General features: G+C 37.3%; 1 long non-coding RNA gene across 1 annotated transcript in view; it reads right to left on the bottom strand.

The window, feature by feature from the left end:
- Positions 1-10,170, bottom strand: part of LOC146739218 (uncharacterized) — a 52,183-nt gene extending 42,013 nt beyond the window's left edge. Inside the window, exon 1 of the long non-coding RNA XR_014930132.1 lies at positions 10,084-10,170. This is a non-coding gene — a long non-coding RNA (uncharacterized LOC146739218). The remainder of the gene's footprint in view (positions 1-10,083) is intronic.
- Positions 10,171-14,823: the final 4,653 nt, after the last annotated feature.

Here is a 14,823-nt window from a genome sequence, read left to right as displayed (position 1 = left end):
CTTAGACGATCACGTTTGGCTTGTTCTTTAATTTTTAAATTTTAATTTTTCCACATCGAAATTAAATTCATGTGACATGTAGACATTTAAGACATCGGTTCATCTTAGTGTCAGTTATTATAACAATTATGTTTTTTTTTACAATCCCACCGGAAACCTCAGCTGTGTTATCATGATGTACGAAATGGTACACGTAGAAATGTTACGTCAGTTTTAACGATCATTGGTAATTTAGACTCAAACTACAAACCTCAGGGCGCTATAAATAACAGCACTCAATTAAACAATGTCTCAGACACGAATACTTTTCGTTGGATTTTCGGGCAACAAGGTTATCACGCAAAGTATGCACTCGGGCACTTAATAATTACATTGACCGCTATGTATTCGTCGATTTAATCATCTTACTGCCTAAGTGCGTACTTTTCGGGATTCTCATAATAACATCATATTAGTAAACAAAGACAGACAGCGGATGAGAGATAAAGTATGAGACAAGTTGGAGACAAAACTTGAGACGATCATAAACACATTATTTCTACTACTGATACAGCGTTTTGCAAAATACTGCACACCTCATTTTTGAACAGTGTACCAAACTCATTTCAAAACAGTAAACTCACCTTGTAGCTCATTGCTATGGTAACACACTGCAGATTTGAAGAAACATATATAGCAAAATTTCAACGTTTGCCATGCTGCTGAGATTAAGTAATGAATTAACGAGATTCATAAGCAAATACAGAATTGTCTCCCATGACAGTGTAATAATCGAGCGACTAACTATGACCACCAAGGAAGAGTGCTGCCTAGAAAAACGTTGCATGGCGAATGATAATACGGCATGGTAAGGCATGGTGTGGCGAAGGGTAATGTAGCACAGTAAGACATGGCGTCACGGTGGCGAAGGGTAATGTGGCACAGTAAGACATGGCGTGGCGATTGATAATATGACATGGCGTGGCGAAGGGTAATGTGGCACAGTAAGACATGGCGTCATGGTGGCAAAGGGTAATGTGGCACAGTAAGACATAGCGTGGCAAAGGGTAATGTGGCACAGTAAGACATGGAGTGGCGAAGGGTAATGTAGCATAGTAAGACATGGCATGGCGAAGGGTAATGTGACACAGTAAGACATGTCGTGGCGAAGGGTAATGTGACACAGTAAGACATGGCGTGGCGAAGGGTAATGTGGCACAGTAAGGCATGGTGTGGCAAAGAGTAATGTGGCACAGTAATACATGGCGTGGCGAAGGGTAATGTGGCACAGTAATACATGTCGTTGCGAAGGGTAATGTGGCATAGTAAGACATGGCGTGGCGAAGGGTAATGTGGCATGGTAAGACATGGCGTGGCGAAGAGTAATGTGGCACAGTAATACATGTCGTTGCGAAGGGTTAAGTGGCACAGTATGACATGGCGTGGCGAAGGGTAATGTGACATGGTAAGACATGGCGTGGCGAAGAGTAATGTGGCACAGTAATACATGCTGTTGCGAAGGGTAATGTGGCATGGTAAGACATGGTGTGGCGAAGGGTAATGTGGCATGGTAAGACATGGCGAAGGGTAATGTGGCATGGTAAGACATGGCATGGCGAAGAGTAATGTGGCACAGTAATACATGCCGTTGTGAAGGGTTATGTGGCATAGTAAGACATGGCGTGGCGAAGAGTAATGTGGCATGGTAAGACATGCCGTGGCGAAGGGTAATGTGGCACAGTAAGACATGGCGTGGCGAAGAGTAATGTGACACAGTAATACATGGCCTGGCGAAGGGTAATGTGACACAGTAATACATGCCGTTGCAAAGGGTAATGTGGCATGGTAAGACATGGCGTGGCGAAGGGTAATGTGGCATGGTAAGACATGGCGAAGGGTAATGTGGCACAGTAAGACATGGCGTTGCGAAGGGTTATGTGGCATAGTAAGACATGGCATGGCGAAGAGTAATGTGGCATGGTAAGACATGCTGTGGCGAAGGGTAATGTGGCACAGTAAGACATGGCGTGGCGAAGGGTAATGTGGCATGTTAAGACATGGCGTGGCGAAGGGTAATGTGGCATGTTAAGACATGCCATTGCGAAGGGTAATGTGGCATGGTAAGACATGGCGTGGCGAAGGGTAATGTGGCATGGTAAGTCGTGGCGAAGGGTAATGTGGCATGATAAGACATGGCATGGCGAAGAGTAATGTGGCACAGTAATACATGCCGTTGTGAAGGGTTATGTGGCATAGTAAGACATGGCGTGGCGAAGAGTAATGTGGCATGGTAAGACATGCCGTGGCGAAGGGTAATGTGGCACAGTAAGACATGGCGTGGCGAAGAGTAATGTGACACAGTAATACATGGCCTGGCGAAGGGTAATGTGACACAGTAATACATGCCGTTGCAAAGGGTAATGTGGCATGGTAAGACATGGCGTGGCGAAGGGTAATGTGGCATGGTAAGACATGGCGAAGGGTAATGTGGCACAGTAAGACATGGCGTTGCGAAGGGTTATGTGGCATAGTAAGACATGGCATGGCGAAGAGTAATGTGGCATGGTAAGACATGCTGTGGCGAAGGGTAATGTGGCACAGTAAGACATGGCGTGGCGAAGGGTAATGTGGCATGTTAAGACATGGCGTGGCGAAGGGTAATGTGGCATGTTAAGACATGCCATTGCGAAGGGTAATGTGGCATGGTAAGACATGGCGTGGCGAAGGGTAATGTGGCATGGTAAGTCGTGGCGAAGGGTAATGTGGCATGATAAGACATGGCATGGTGAAGAGTAATGTGGCACAGTAATACATGCTGCTGCGAAAGGTAATGTGGCATGGTAAGACATGCCGTGACAAAGGGTAATGTGACATGGTAACTTGAAGACATAGCATGGCAAAGAGTAATGTAGTACAGTAAGACATGGCGTGGCGGAGAGTAATGTTACATGGTTAGACATGGCGTAGCGGGGCGTTATATCGTACAATGGGTTTCTTGACTTATTTCGATTACGTCATGCTGGTACCGCCATGTGTATTGCGTTGTGATTGTCAATATCAAAACAACGTTTCTTTCTCTATCATATTTTTTAACTATTTTGCTTATTAATTTGCATATGGTTACTTTCAATTAATATTACTCATTACCGTTACCATGGTATCAAATAAATTTTCGATTACTCGTATGTCCAGGGCATCAACTTTTTATGAGAATCAATCAATAACCTTTTCCGTTATAAATAAAAAAAAAAGTTATTCTTGAAATTACTATTCCCTGGGCCAACATCTATACCAATATACCAATGGATTTGTCCTTGCATCAAAGACACGTTTGTTAGTTATCATGCCAACAGACAAAGGAATATGCGCATACATGCAAACACTGCTTGGGGGAGGGGGGGGTAATATGTAAAGTGACTATTATATAAAAGTGACTATTGATAACCACATAAAATGTAGTCATTATGCGCCTCGGCATATGCAAATTACGTGTGCGTAACAGAGAATGAAACTGTATACAACGATAACTCTGGCAAATGGAATCGTTGATTCAAGAGTATGGTACTGTATGCCAACATTTAAAACAAATGTCAAGATACGAAGCATTATGTATAGAAGCCAGTGATTTCCCAATTTATTCATTGATAAAGATCACAGCGGGAGTAGCGATGACGTAACTGTTGGTGATTTGAAGCCGTAATGAAGTAAAAGTAATTGAGTTACTGGCCAACGATTCTCCGCTGCATGTTATAATTTCTGCCCCTGAAGTTTCACTGCTGTTATTGTTGAGTAATTTAGAGAAATTAAGCCGTAAAGCAGGCGTGGTGCTGGCTACTGAGTGATGGTGTCAAGAGGTGGAGGAAATTAGAGAATTATTATATGGGGAATTATGTTGACTTTGCCGACTACTATAATCTGAATTAAATCAGCCATTATATAATGTAATTAATACATCAGAACATCGGGGAGTTACGCCCTGAAAACACATCTCATATAGTGTAACCTATGTCTGAATGTAACAATAAAATATTACGATATTTAAATGTGTAATTCAAAATAATGAATGTTAATTCTATAGCAACGCCAATTGTATTGCTTATAAATAAATATAAATCAAGGGATTTGGTTATTTTGGCCAATACGTAGAAATAAGTAATAAAACTCTATTAGTTTAGGTGATTCATTTAAAATGATTTTAATTCGCGATCTCGCCCCACAGTCTTAAACAGATTATTATTCCATTCATGTTTTAAGTACTTTATTACACTTAATGAAATCGTCTCTACCAAGTTACCTGAAATTGGCAGGCACAGAGAAAGAAATTTCTCACTAAAACGTGTGTGACGACACAGGTTAGTGGATAATAATTCTTTTTTCAGTTACAATGTCTCCATAATTAAAATGGCAGAACATATATTTTGTTTGTTTTCAATCAATTAAATAAGTTATTGTTGCTTTGAAAGAATCAAATCAATGCCTGTCTGCGAAAATATTGCTTGGTATCTGGAGACGAACACACTGATTCGAATAATATATTTCCATGTGCGTAAATGTCTGTAATGTCTGTAATTTCGATTCCGTTCATTACTTGAAGACAACATAAATCGACGTTCTTTAGTAACAGTTTCCATGACTATTGATTTGAAAAATTTATTTTGCGTATAAAATTAGCCCTTAAACTACTTACATAATATTGCTTGAAGCGCCTGAGGTTACATACATTTCGATATTGTGTGTTTTTAGCCTATACTTACATATATAAACTGAAGATAAAGATAAATAAACCGTTTTAGATTAATGGTCACGTGATGTTATTCGTGTAGCTTCGGTAGTCTGCTGTTAGCTCCCGGATATTTACAAATTCATACGAGAGAAATATTCTCTCACAGATGTAAAGTACTTTAGCGGTACTATAAATATACCAAGAACAAGAATGCCCGGTGGTGGAAAGAAAAAGATAAAGATAAGAAAGCGGTAGACCAAAAGAAGATTACAGTTTTGCCACAGGAGACCAACATGGCGTAGGAAACGAATCGAGTGATGACGCAATGACGTTCGGCCCATTGAAAACCTAACAAGAATCGTGACCGAGGGTTTTAAAGATGTGAGTAAGCTAAAACATACTGTAGTTGAAGGATTCAAAGATGTGGCTAAGTTGGTCCAGAGAATAGAATCTATAGAACAGAAACAGAGAGACTTAGACCAGTCAGTGACATCAAATGTAACGGGGATTCATGAAATTACCCGAGAGATGAAGGACCTGAAAGCAGAAGTGAAACATCTGCGCAGTGAGAACGGAACGATTCAAAACGAGAATATCAAAATGTTGCCGTATTCGCATGGGTACAATCTAAGGTTTTATGGTATTCAGGAAGACGGGGAAGGCAAAGAATTGAAAAAGATCAGGGAAATAGTTCAAGATAAATTTGGAATGGATCCACACGCCGTCGAAAATGCCCATCGGGTCCCAGCATGGCCGCATAAAATCGACAAGCAAAGAAGACCTCGTCCTGTCATAGCCAAATTTTTATATCGTCCGGTTAGAAGGAGCATACTGTTTAAATTCAGAAAAGTATTGGGAGAATCTGCGATATATGTGAAGAAAGATTGGTGTCAACATGATTAAAATAAAAGGCGGGAAATGCTAACAATTATGGAGAAAGCCTACAGCGAGGGGAAAAAACCAAGGTTCCAGAATGGCACACTGTTTATTGATGAGAAACCATATGAAGAACAGAATGACTGAAATTGTTGTTTGAAAGAGTTTAACATGGTTGAAATCAAGAGCACAGCATTACCATGAACTCGCTGAAAAATGTTATAGTTGGACAGTAGACCCTCTAAGAGCAAACTATAGAACCAATTATCAAACAATGTTCACGGGACAGGTAACATTAAAGATTATGTATGCTGGGTTAAAACAAAGTAGATGTTTACCCTTGAAGGGATAAGTTTTGTCTGGGGCTAATGGTAACATTCGTCTGTTTGATTAGCATTTTATGATGTTTATGGGTTTGTTGATTAGGCCTCTGTGGGGGTATTGCTAGTCCTTATTATGGTAAGGACTTGCCTTTTGGGTTTGTTTGTCTTTTGGTTAGTTGTTTGGGTTCTTGTTAGCATGGAGGTTAACGTCACCCCAATGTTATTGGTGTTTTTGTGTTGTGTTTTAAAAAATTACAAATATTATGGATCACAAAACCTTTTTAAAACCTGCTTAATATTCGTAATACAAAGGAAATGCAATTTATTATGCAATCAATGTCTAACTTGAAAATATTGTCGCTAAATGTGAGGGGACTTGGTAACTACAATAAAAGGAAGATTGTATTTAGATGGCTAACTAATACTAAGGCAGATATTATAATGTTACAAGAGACATATAGTAGTAATAAATTTACAAAATATTGGGATAGACAGATACTGGTTAACATAGTGTTCTTGCATGGGACTAACAGCAGTAGAGGGGTTCTTACAATAGTTAGAAATAGTGATTATGACATGCAAAATGTGTGTGCGAATCCAGAGGGCAGATACTTGATTATTGATGCTCATGTAGCAGAGAAACACATTATACTTGTCAATTCGTACGCATCCAATGACCAAACAAACCATGTGAACTTTCTTAAAGAAATAATTGAAAAGCTCAGGCAGTTTGCTTCTGATCCGGATGCACATTTTGTATGGGGTGGTGACCACAATGCTCTAGACACTCAATCAGATAGACGGGGTGGAAATCCTAAACCTTGGACTTAATCCATTGAACTCTGAGGCTTTCGATTTGATCGATGTATGGAGAGTAATGAACATAGATAAGCAAGAATATACATGGAAACGTTTTCACCCAGTAACTATTCAAAGTAGGATAGATTTTTTTTAATCTGTGACACATTACAAGCAGATATTGAATCTTGCGCATTTTCAGATCATGTGGAAATAATTTTGGAATTATCCTGAGATGAAACTAAGAGGGGACCATCATATTGGAAAATAAATAACAGTTTGTTGCATGATACTGAATATTTTGAATTAATCAACGATAAATTTAATACTTGGGTAACTGAAGGCAGTGATCTAACAGACGATGGAGTGAAATGGGATTGGATCAAATACAAGATCAAACAGGCATCAATTGAGTTCAGTAAGAGAAAAGCAAAGGAACGCAGGTCAAAGGTAGCCCAACTAGAAAAAGAGCTAAGTGAATTGAATCTCATTGTTGACCAAACAACTGTAGATGCCCAACAAATTGAGAGTGTCAGGGATGCATTGCAACACAAGTATAATTATGCTGCAGAAGGATGTATTATTATGTCACATTCAAATTGGAGTTTGGTGAGAAAAACAATAATTATTTTTTGCAGCTTGAAAATCAAACGAGATCTCAGATCAATAAAATTATTGGAAGCAATAATACATTAATCAGCAATCCGGCCAAAATTGACAAAGAAATCTGGTTATTTTATGAGCAATTGTATTCCTCCACTCTTAAAGGTTCCGATCCTGGGATGGGTATAGATTTTCTTCAGAATTCTAATATCCCAAAATTAACAACAGAGCAATCGGATATCTGTGAGGGTCTCATTACCCTGGATGAGGCATATGTTGCACTGAAGTCATTTGCATCAAATAAATGTTCTGGCAATGATGGTATTTCATCAGATTTTTATAAAGAGTTTTAACCATTGGTTGGTACATATGTTGTTAATTCCCTTAATTTTGCCTTAGAGAAGGGTGAATTTTCACCATCTTAGAGACAGGGCGTGATAACATTGCTGGAAAAAAGGGTAAAGATAGACAGTTTATAAAAAAATTGGAGACCAATATCATTGTTAAATATTGATTATAAAATTGGAAAAAGTGTTACCATTTATAATTCATAAGACACAATCGGCATTTGTCAAAAATAGGGATATTGGGGATGTTGTGCGACTCATCGATGGTGTAATGGACTACACAGATGAATGTAATTTACCAGGAATTCTTTTAAGGCCACACTGATTTAATTTTATGAATGACATCCTCTGGAGACCCCAAAACTAATGCGAGAGGGCGAAAAAAAATGCTGTAAAAAAAAATCCTGCTAAAACCACAGGACTACGGAGCTGCTATTACGAATTGAACCACAGAACACAATGTATCAAAAAAACAAGACGTCTTTATTTGTAGGAGACACATGTTGATATACACATCTCGTACTGTATTACTGTCACAGGTATATCCATTTCAGACAAGCTCTAGTACATGTAGTCATGATGAAGTACCTTCAGTCAAAAACACTGCATTCAAGGTACAACATGAACATCATTTTCAGTCAAGTCAAGGCGGAATGTACATATCACTACTTTATGACAATAACTAACAAAAAATTGCAATGATACAGAAAAGTCCTTGCTTGCTCCTCTCTACACAGTAGGGGTTAGCTTTAACCAATCTCTCGTATAGCTGTGTAAACTTCACATCTCCCTGGACGACGTCAATTGCGTACCAGTCTACAACAATCCCTCAGTTTTTCCTCTGAACTGTTATACTCACGTATTCCCGGTAACGCAATACGCATGTGCAGAAGATCATTTACGACAAAATTGGCACGTTTTTAGATAGTCCAAAAAAAGTTTTACGACAAGCCGGCGCTTTGCGACAATATGAGTCGGCAAGTTCCGGACAGAAAACCGATCTGTGCTGACTCGTCGTCGGAGATTTTTTTTTTTTTTTGAGAACAGGCGAAAACTAATGCGCGCGTGGATGTCATCCATAAAATTAAGTCGGTGTGGCCTAACTGTTGATTTTGAGAAGGCTTTTGATTCTCTGGAATGGCACGTTTTGTTTAGATCTTTGGAAGCCTTTAACTTTGGTGAACATTTTATTTAGTGGATGAAAACTCTGTATTTTAATATTATGAGTTGTGTTATGAACAAAGGTAGTAGCACAGGTTATTTTGATTTACACAAGGGAGTGAGACACCCATGCTTTTTATTGTAGCACGTGAAATGCTGTTAATTTCGGTACGCTCTAAAAAATAAAATTAGTGGTATCACATGTGCAGAAACTGAAGTGAAATATGTGGCATTTGTAGATGAAGTTACTAGATTTGATTGAAACATTTTCACTTTCATCAGGTCTAAAGATTGACATGGATAAAAATAAAGCATTGTGGTTAGGAAAATGTAAGAACAACATGTCAAAACCACTCCCTATCAGATGGCCAACTCAGCTAGATAAGATTGTTGGTGTATATTTTCACATGAAATGGATGCATCCTTGAAGCTTAATCTAGCCAATGTAATAGAAAATATGAAAAAAAGTCTCAACTTTTGGAAATCCATAGATCTGACCTTATCAGGGAAGATAATAATCATTAAAACTATGACAATGTCCAGAATTCAATATATCATACACTTGTTATATGCTTTGGGTAGAAATCTAGGTCTTCATGCATCTCCGGATGCACAACAAATACTACTTGGGGATGAATCTTATACATACTTAGCAAATTTCCTTATTTTGGTTGCAAAACGTTTCATATATTTGTGTAAGTATAATAATCAGAATCCAGATTTTATTGCTTACAACAAATATGTACAGTATTTTCAAGAAATTGAGTATAATATAGCTGTTAGAAGAAATAAGCTAAATACTCATATTAAGAAATGGGGGAATTTACTGAAAAAAATGGTCCAGGTCGCTTCATAATTTGTGGATTTTATTTTGCATAAATTTATTGTACAAAGCAGGAATATGAGATGTGTAATTTTCTTTACAAAGATCCAAATAAAATTTTTGTTTTAAATACAAAAAAAGCCGTTTTAATATCCTGTGTCATCATTCGATGCCTGAGCTTCACTGTGTTATTGCTATTTGATAATAAATGTTTGCCAGACATCTGATGACTAACTACAATGTTGTACTTGATGTGTTTACAATCGATGTACGTACAATATACAAGTATGTGATAACGTATGTATACACATCCTTGCCTTTTCCCCATAAGACACAAGAATTCGGTTAGACATGTAATATCGCCACGAAATCACAATTTAATGCTGACCAAATACCCATTAATAATTTTGCGTGTATTCATTGTAAATAAAAACATATGCCATCACTTACCTTTTGTGATCTAAAATGTAAGAAAGCGACGAGGCTGCTCTTCCTTTCTGTGAGACTAATCCACTCAGGGTTTGAATAGATAAAAACACACTGATAAAGACTAAGTTTTCAAAAAGGATTCAGTGTTATAAAGTATTAGCTGGCTACACTACTGTTACACTACACAGATGTATACATCATTTGTGACATATCTCAACTAGTTGTAGATATCACAGCCACTATTACCCTTACCTATATAACCCCTGCTTAGAATTCAGTTAGCTGTTTGAGCGCCAAGGAAATATAACTGTGACTGTACACTGTAATTTATACAAAACATTGCGCAATCAAACATGGTTCGTCAAACGTTTCCAGTTGTAATAGATGAAATAGATAAGATCTAACATTGCATCTTTACAAGGTCGTTGTTTCCAAAATAGATAATAAATTCACTGACTTCTAGAATATATATAGTAATAGAGGATATCCTATGAGTGACGTTACAATATCGGATTTATTAAACTCGTATAGTAATTTCCATGAAATTAACACACTAGTTTAATAATCCTGCTATTGTAAGGACGCGAATTTCATTGGTTTGATATTCCCATGTACATATTTCACATTTTGCGCCGAGAAGTGGAGGTTGGGAGAGTTTGAAATGTGATCCAATATATATATATATATCTTTATATCGCTTTTAGCTGAACCTGCCAAGGATGTTGAAATTAATGTAATTCAAAATAATAATTTATTTGGTTTGTTATTACATAGTGTGAATATATAAACAAAATATTACACTGTTTTATTGCACCAAACTGCCATGATATATTAGATATAACCACGTATCTCACATTGTATTATTCCAGCGTTTTAACTGCCTGAATACGCCGATAGCGTATTTAACGATGTATCCCGTGGTTAAATGAACACATCAGTTTTCCGTGTTTAGAAGTAGACTCCAAATGTGAATGACCCACAGCAGGGTGCAAAATACAAAGCGCGTAATGAAAGACACTATGATTCTATATTGGGTCAAATTTCAGAATTACGCAAATGACTTCAAAATGAATGCAATGTTTTTTGCAGTATAAGTCAGAAAACATAGTATACCTGCTACAGAACCTGTTCCTAGACTTCCAAATCAATTGCGGATTGCGGTAAACGTAAATTTTTATACGAAATTGTCGAACCCGCATATCTGAATCTCGAATTTCATGTTCGATAGGTTGTGATTTTAAATCTACTGAACATGAGAACGAATCGTGACTAGAATGATCTCATCGATTATGCAAAGAAAAGGCAAAAACCCGTTACTATAGTAACGAATGCAAATAATTACATAGGTTGAATTTAACATATATATATAACTGATGATCAGAGCATAATAATCCCGGATCTCCGCCCCATGAAGTTCCAATTTTCAGTTACATTAAAATCATCCGAATGTTGCTGAATTAGGAGTAGACGGCTGAGGAACAATGTTGTGTGTAACAAAATCATACATACGTTTTGCCCATCTAACCCTTCAGTGAAACAGACAAATGTGCGTCCTGAACTTATTACACGCCTTGACAACTCGCCCACAATGTACACACGACTGTTCATTCAAACTGACCAACCGTATATTTTGCATATTGGCATGTTCTAGCTAGTGTTCAACGGACCACTAAAAACAAGTAATAAAAGAGAAAACAAGGGGGTTTTGAAATTGAAAACTGAACACAGCAAATTACCGCATAACGTTTGGAACGATATATCTTTGTATTTACGTTCACTCAGACATTTCATTATTTGGACTGGTATATCCAAAATCAAAAATAATTTAATAAACTTCATAAGGGGTCAGAAGCAACAAAATTGCTCTGACAATTTGTAATTGAGTGATTGTAAAATCAACTATGAAATGTTAATAAATCTTGACCAAAAGTTTGTGTCTGCGTGTTGCTCAAAATGCACGCCACATCTATTTCCTAAGGGAATAACTATATTTGCAATGAAATCATCTGAATTTGTTTTAAAGCAGATACAGATTTTGCAACCATATATGATAAAGAGGTTATTACACACAAATTACATAATATCGCGCCTATTATCGCGTTGTCGTAGGATGCGATACCAGAATAATTACTTCTAATAACATATAATCACTCTTTTATTCCTACGTACATTTCCCTTTCGAATAGAACTCGGAAATTACGAAACAAAAATTACTGCTCATTTAGTCTTCGGCCATTTTATCGTAGAGGCAAAGGAAATTGCCAAATCCGAATAACCATACCAAGCACAAATCTTGTTGTACATAACTATGGTTTCACGTAATTCATGTGTTACCTCATATCAGATTTACTGATGTGTATTCCTGTCTCTGTTAATATATGCATATGATTTTATTGCACTATATTGGTGCCCATCAGTTAAATTGTATTTAGTAGAGTCTTTATTTCCATGTTTAATTTGAACGTGCCGACGTGATATGCGCTGAATTCAGAACTATTGGGCAACAATGTTTGAATGTGAAGATTTGTTAGTGCATTAGAATGACACACACAATGTTATATCACAATGTTATATCGTATGGGGCCTTCTCCAAACGAGCACGTAAAGTTGGAAGACATGTAACTTGAAATATACACATAAAAAGGTTTTGGGACAACCACCGCCCCCTCAACGTGATGTTTTTGTTATAAACGGCTAAAGTATATGTGGCTTGGCCTTACCCAGATGCAGGGCTAGTGTATTGCGATATATGAGGATTGTGTCTCATACGTACATCGGACCCCTGAAAAACTGTATGTTTATTGTAACCTGGCAATTCATGCATATTTGAATATAAGGCAACAAAAACGTTCACGTGACTGGCAGGCAGTAAGCCAGATGATAGGTGCTTGCATATTTGAATACGTAATGAAGAAGCTAATCACAAATTCCGATGAACTGGCCACTTCCTGTTAGACACTTGATTGCACGTTACAAAAACTGTACACTGTAGATCACTAGAGTACCACAAAAGATACATAGATGTCCTGTTAATGGACATCTTTCTCAGTTACTGCGACAGTGTGTAAGTTATTGCCGGTTTGTGCCAGCCCCAGTAAAAACAGAAATCATAAGACCAGCAAAATTAATGCTAGTTGTTTAAAAAATACATTTGCCGACTTGAACATAACATTTGCAATTATTATCTACTTTCTATCCGTTTAAATTTTAAGAAACATGATATTACATTAGTTTTGATATTACCTAACTTACATTTCTGTACATACAATTAAATTTTATTTATTTACCGGCAATTCAAAACTGGCATGATTATAATTCCTTTTTATATTGAATAGATGTGTGAATGTTGAATTATACTGTCTACTTACCTGTGAACATAACAACAACCATGTCATCATTTATCATCATTTTGTTATTTCAACGTAATATCAACCCACGTGTCAATTGATATAGTTAGTATATATTGTAAGAGAAATATTTGGGTATTTCAGGGATTGCCTCTCACAAGTTATATCACCCTGTAACAAACTGACGGTGTTCGCGGCAAATCAATGGTCGATATCGACTCTCACGGACGACACCCGTTCAACACTAACACAAATCTCGCTTTGACTACCACAAGCAACCAGTGCACTCCCATCCGTAACGGGGACGAAATCAATGAAGACACACACATCATTCAGGAATGAAACAGCAAAGAACTGTATACTTCATCGTACCGCTTCAAAACTACAACACACGCTTACTAAAGAAAAACTAAGCGAATAATAAAGATGACCTCATAATTCGATCACGTGACTTCAGTCAGCACACAATAGGCTAAGAGAAATTGTACGCGTACTATTTCCATATATGGATTGCAATGTTCCCGCGAAAAGACGTTTCTCGAATATACACGAAATTATACGAACCTCCGAGTAACTAAATAATGACATTCCTCCCTCCCAGACCAAACTACATCCTGTGTTTGCGTCGTACTATACAATCAACTATGAGTACAAAACAGTGAAATAAAGTATGAAATAAAATTATCAGAAATTACAAATGATTCTATAATCTACTTACATATGTGATCGAACTACAAGTACCTGGAAAGTAAGGTTTTAGTCATTACAAAAATCAACAATAACAAAGTAATATCATTCTGATTCATTATTTGCTTCATAATCAATGCTCTTTCATATTACAGTTTCAAGTTTTTAGTTCAGAGTTAAAATGTACCAATGTCCGTTGTCCATGAGTTTGAATAGCTAAACAAATCAAATATGGTTAACATCATCATCATATAGGTTAATTCTTCCGATAGTTCCAAATCCATAATAGTTGGTCGGTTTACGTTCTCTTCTTGGATATCTTTGCGAAACATTAGGTGGTTCTAAAATTGCAGTGCATGTCTCTTTCCTAGTAGCATCCACTTTTACATTTCCATCATCAGCAGAATCAGAATTGTCTTGGATATTGGCTGCAGTGATTCTAATGCTGGCTCGAAAGTAGTTTCAACATATAGGTTTACAGATTCTGAATGGTCACCAGCAACTCCTGCCGGTTCACACATCTCACTATGAGTTTCTGATGAAGGTGTAGTTTCGTCCACCTGATCTGTCTTTGGATCAATTACCAGTTCCTCAACAATGGCAGCAGCGTCCAACAGTTTCTCTTCTGGTAAACCACTTTGTATACGTTGATCCAAGCTAACTATGGGCACATGCTTAAACCAGGATATTTAATAATTCTTCAGCTTCTCATAATGGACGATCTTAA

The sequence above is a fragment of the Saccoglossus kowalevskii genome, chromosome 8 (genome assembly GCF_978046115.1).
Source record: "Saccoglossus kowalevskii chromosome 8, keSacKowa6.1, whole genome shotgun sequence".
NCBI lineage: Eukaryota > Metazoa > Hemichordata > Enteropneusta > Harrimaniidae > Saccoglossus > Saccoglossus kowalevskii.
The sequence above is the reverse complement of the archived record's forward strand: the minus strand, read 5'-3'. Positions and strand labels throughout refer to the sequence as shown.